Below are 6,000 nucleotides of genomic sequence, written 5' to 3'. Positions count from 1 at the left end.
TTTTAATTATTTCTTCATACTTATATGATATTAATTAAAACTTTATACTTATGTGATATTTATTTGTACAAGAGACAAACCACTGAGACAAATTATATTTATAGCGATAAAAAGATTTTTGTCTAAGTATAGCAACTTAGCAGTACCGGTACCTTTCATCATTACCGGTCATTTTTGTTAGTTCTTGAATATCGCAACATTCTTGGCTACAAAACAAATAAATAAGGTATAAATCTTTATATAACAACAATGCAACTTGAGGCAGGTAACGTTATGATTCTTTATCTAAGAACGAAATTTCCCCATTTTATTAGAGGATTACATTGTCCATGCTGATTAGAAGAAATCTATCTGCAGTAGCTTTCTTACAATTGTATAGATTGGTTATGTGAAGAGCTTTCCAGCCACACTAAGTCGAACCCATGTTTATAAATTAAAATGTTTTTTTGCAGAACACTCATAAGAATGGTACGTTTCATAAGCGGGTGTCATATTGATAATGATATTAAAGATACATTTGTATCTTTGCGGGTTAACTTTAAAAACATTGGTGGTGGAGTTTTATTGTTTACTTGGCAATATGTTTTACGGCCCTGATATAATCGAAACCTATTGTAAATAGTGTGATAATGTTATATCTCGGCAACCCTGTGGACGTCCAATCTCTTACCTGCATAGATGGTTCTGAGAAATCACTCAATTGCTCCAGCTCTTAGGCTGCTCCCTCCTCAACACCTCCGACACCCCCTCCCCCTCAATTGATTGATGGATACATAAGTTTCAGTAAAAGGTTACAACCATGTCTGATCCTATTCGTAATAACGTGTTTTAATCTAGTAAAGAACATTAACAAAAATTTAGTGGACAGAGAAAATAAAATTAGTAATGATACGAATTATGCAGTATGAGTAATACAATATTGCTAGGTTTAAAACATCAAACAAACAGTAAGGTAAGATATATTGTATTACCAGGACAACTAGTATTTACATTAAGTCAATTTTATCATATTTGTGGTGTTCTGGTCTGAGTTCATCAAATAAATATGACGGTATAAGCCACCTATATATTTTTGCACGATCTTTTTCCAGATTGACATGCTGATTTATTACTTTTTTTGAATTGAGAAAAAGAATTCTACAAAATATTTATCATAAAAGGTGTGTTCAAATGGTGTCATTTTGTTGCACCAAAATATTAAATCACTTAACAATGAGGTGCTGGTTCTTGAGGATGTACTGCCATAAATGACTCGGATGTGGCAGGTCTTACTGAAGACTAAACAACAGTGTGCCTTTTATATACAGGAAATTACGAAAATGTCAGTTACTTATGCAAATTTGAAAAGTATGATGGATTCTTGGTTTGAAGTTTGTTATTGAAGTGTTAAAAGGGTAATAGGATTTCGAACATTTTCCAACGTTATACCTTTTATAACATATAGCTGTTTCCCGCGGCTTCGCACGCTTTACGTAAGCCTTGGCCATGTATTTGCACTTCTGGTTCAAGTGCATTATATTTCTAACACCGATGTCGAGTTTGCCTTGTTGTCACGATCAAGAAAATCTGTGTATGCTTATTATATACCCATTATACGCGTACATGTATTTTATTATAAAGCGGTCTAACACACAAGCTTTAAGTCCAACCATATATATATCATAAAGACAAACATATATTCTAACTTAGTGCCTTCAAATAGTCTTTGGCAAATTAATATACGTAACTGTCTCGTAATTGCAGTTTATAATGTGCAGGCGCTTTGAAAACTGTTATATTTTGCAGCGCCACCTGGTGGTTAGTTTTTTATTTATGCTATACTCATTTGAGTATAGCATATAAACCTTCTCCGTCGAAAAGTACATATACATTCAAATTTTCATAATGATCGGTCAAATAGTGTACGATTCCATAAAGGACAAACACACAAACATTCGTTTTTATTATAGATATTGATCGGAAATTTCCGAAACCTGTTATTCTTTCAGTATTATGGAGTTTGTACCTTAGTATAAAATAATCCAGTTCTTAGCGTACTGAAGTGGCTATATTTATTGAATTTGAACGCAATGTGGTGTAATTGAATAGCACTTCGGACGAAATGCTACTAAACAAATTACATTAGTATTTCTTAAAAGGATAAATTAGATTTTTGGTAACATTTTAAAGACCACAATCGACGAAGACATGTAACTAGAAACTACAATCATAGAGGCTCGTGTATTCCCAATATTTTAACAAGCTGATTTGAAAATGAGTAAAAAGTTGATGATACAAATGTATTACATCATAAGGCACAGCTCTTTGGTTCAAGGTTATAAATTCAACAGGAAACAAGAAACTGTGCGCAGTGAAAGCACTTTCTTTTTCTAGGCCGAACAATGCTAAATTTGGATATTATCTTTAATCTGAAAGTTGGATCAATGTCTATAACGGCCGATCTGCATTCAGTATCTTTGGTGATAACTTGCACGTACTTTCGTACTGAAACGTCTTCTCTGCCCTCGAAAGCCAAATGGTTCTCTCCTGAAGTAAAACATAGTAGTTGCTGCGTATTTTACGTTTCAAGTTCATTATTAAATTTAGTTTTTAAAAGTGAACTAATAAAACAAATAAGAGCTAAACAAGAAGCTGAGGCTATCATTGTAACAGCAACATGGGATCTAATGATCAACTATAGCCCTATATTTTGACGTTGGTGACAAATCAACTAGATGGTTGAGTAGGATGGTGAAATTGTTAAAGATACAAGTTGCATTCTTGATAATTGTGGTTCAACCCTGTGTTCCTGTCAATGATCAGTACACCCATAACCTCAACGGTTGTTGTTATCGGTGTTAGATATGAATATTTTGTGAAATTTTAAACAAATTTTGGTTCCACTCCTTTCAAGAAAAACACAGACAACTTTTTTAACACTTCACTACGAGGAGACGGCATTTGAAGCAGAATTTAGGAGCATGTTATAATCAGACCCAAAATATGCTGAATGGAAAGATATTATTATTATTAAGTATGTACATGAAAAATTATTGGAGGGAGTAATATTTTTCTAGTTATACAATAATTGTCAAATTTCCTATTTTAAACGCCTATTATTCCTCGTGGAGCTGTCAAAATATTTTCTTTCTGTCTTCATGGATACTATCCAAAAATGTATGATTCTAAATTGTTTTTATATATAATTCCAACCAATTACACCATATTAATGATAATTTTTCCATCTAACATTTTTTTTTTTTTTTTTTTTTGTAACACATAATTTTACATAATCATGGCCCCACCAGGTCAACATGACTTATCGGTGAGGTCCATAATGAAACTTTAAAAAAGCAAGATACAAAATTACAGTTTCTACAATTATTTGTTTTGATCAGTTTAGTGCTTTTACAAGAAAGTAGTATGTTGCTCTTTGTGTGGCTGTGGTGCTTCTATAACTCCAGATTTTTAAATATTGACATTTTATATAGCGTTATGGGGATAATACATACATTATTCAGAGTATAAATAGATAATAAATTATATAACTGGATATATAGACAAAATATATAAAATATTGCCCATCAACAAATAGCATTCTATAAATAGTTAAATATAAGCAACAAATCTCTAAACATTCAACAACAATACCAAAAATATCAATAAACCACAATGAACTATCAAACAATAACAGTTAAAGTTATAGTTTAATTAACAATTAATCTTAAAGTTATAAATACCACGATTTCACTGAATAAACAAAGAATCCAGTTATGGACTTTTTGCTTTAACGTGTTTTCCTCATTAATTAAAGAGTTATCCACCAACCATACGTATGGAACTCGGAGTTTCTGTTCGGTTTCTGTAAATATCATAAAAGACAGATAGTTCTACAAGAACTAATTCTCATTACATAATGTAAATTTGAATTATGAAATTGTCAAGACCGTTAACTGGTGCTCAGAACATAGGCCTAAACATTGGAATGTACGAGATTTCAGAGTGGAGGCAACAGGGAACGTTATTGCGTCTAGTTACACATAAGAGTTTTACCTTATCTGCTGTACCAGCCAAGCCTTTACTAAGCAAGGAACAAAATGTATATTATATATGATAGTTCACACAAAAACAAACATTATATGAACATGCTATCTCGCTTCATTTAGTGTCTGTCTGTCCATATGTGTTTTATATTTAAACAATCGTATCTCAGAAACCATTGGAGCTGATAACATGAAACGGCTATTTAATTTAGCTATTTATCTATTAATTAGCTATTTTAAGCTAATTAAAGGGAAAATACAAAATACTTATTATCACTTTCCAATTCAAAATGGTGACATTAAAAGTATTTCAAGCTTTGATATCCCAAAAACTGTTAATCCCACGTAAAGATTGCAGGAATAAGTATTTATTGCAAATGTAATGACAAAATTAACAACACCAAATTTGTTTAGATCAGTTGAGAAATACAATAATTACAAAAAGTTTTGTTGGTGAGTGTTTATGCTTCCTTACATGTTCATTCCTGCAACTTTTACGAGCGATTAGCAGATTATGGTATAGCAAAATTAGGAAAATTTTAAATGCTGCCATTTTGAAACGGAAAGTGTAATAGGTATTTTTCCCTTCAATTAGCATAAAATAACAACAAGCAAGTTTCATGTTATTTGCTCGAACGGCTTCTGAGATATGATTAAAAAATATAAAAAAACGTATGGACAGACGGACAGACTTTAAACAAAACGAGATATGACATATTTTTATATGAACTTTTTTGTTTGTGTTAGTGTCTACTATCATATCCTGAAGTTGTGCTAACCTCTCGCGATCTTTTTTTTTATGACTCGTACCCACGCACAGACTTGCGCTATGTGGGTTCTTTCTCCAATATCCTAAGGAATTATAGTTTATTTTAATATATTGCTTTAATTTAAACCTGAAGTTGTGCTAACCTCTCGCGATATTTTTTCTATGACTCGTACCCACGCACAGGCTTGCGCTATGTGGGTACTTTCTCCAATATCCTAAGGAATTATAGTTTATTTTAATATATTGCTTTAATTTAAACCTGAAGTTGTGCTAACCTCTCGCGATCTTTTTTCTATGACTCGTACCCACGCACAGGCTTGCGCTATGTGGGTACTTTCTCCAATATCCTAAGAAATTACAGTTTATTTTAATATATTGCTTTAATTTAATAGTATAAATTCATGTATTTTTGACATTTTAAATTTATTTATTTGTACATTAATTAATTTTTGAATCTGATTGAATTGAGTTCACGACAAAAAATGTAATGAGTTAACAAAACATTCTTGTTTACATTTATTTGCACACAGCGACCATATTCAATGATCTAAACTCGATGAAACTAACCTTTAAATCATTGTTCAAGTTTAAGGTTTAAAAATAGGCTAAGCCTAATCGGTGTAATAATACAGGTGCAGTTAATGTGACATAGTTCTCACGGCTAGGCCCGGTTAATGTTTGAATGCCTCAACCCGTGTTTTGTTTACCATCATCTAAACCTTGTTTGGAGATCATTAGAACATTAGGTAGTCATAAGACGATCAGTGGGTCAACCACCTTAAACACGATCAAATCATGTTGTTCTACTCCTATGACAGTCTATCAGGCCTAATATACTGTTGTCATCTTCTCAACTCATGTACCAAGCTATATTTGACAAAGCTGGGCGTTGTTGGTAGTTTATTCACTTTTCAAATAATATCAATACTTTTCTTAAAGGCAGTATATTTCCTGGAGAGCCAATCGGGTTATTAAATTCCTTCGTTATAGAGCATATCCAATAAATGCAAAGCCAACGTGTTCTGGAGAATATATTCTGGAGGTATATTTAGTAAGGATCATAATGGTTCACTGACCTTCATATGGCTGTACATAATTAGTTTTTAGTTTGTCTATTTCTTCAGGCTTTTAGAGATCTCTTTGAAAAAACTGCCGTGAAGATGAAAAACATATTTTAAAATATTAAAAGAATTATAGACAAATCAAGTA

This window comes from Homalodisca vitripennis, chromosome 5 (genome assembly GCF_021130785.1).
Source record: "Homalodisca vitripennis isolate AUS2020 chromosome 5, UT_GWSS_2.1, whole genome shotgun sequence".
Classification (NCBI taxonomy): Eukaryota; Metazoa; Arthropoda; class Insecta; order Hemiptera; family Cicadellidae; genus Homalodisca; species Homalodisca vitripennis.
This window is presented reverse-complemented; position numbering follows the sequence as displayed.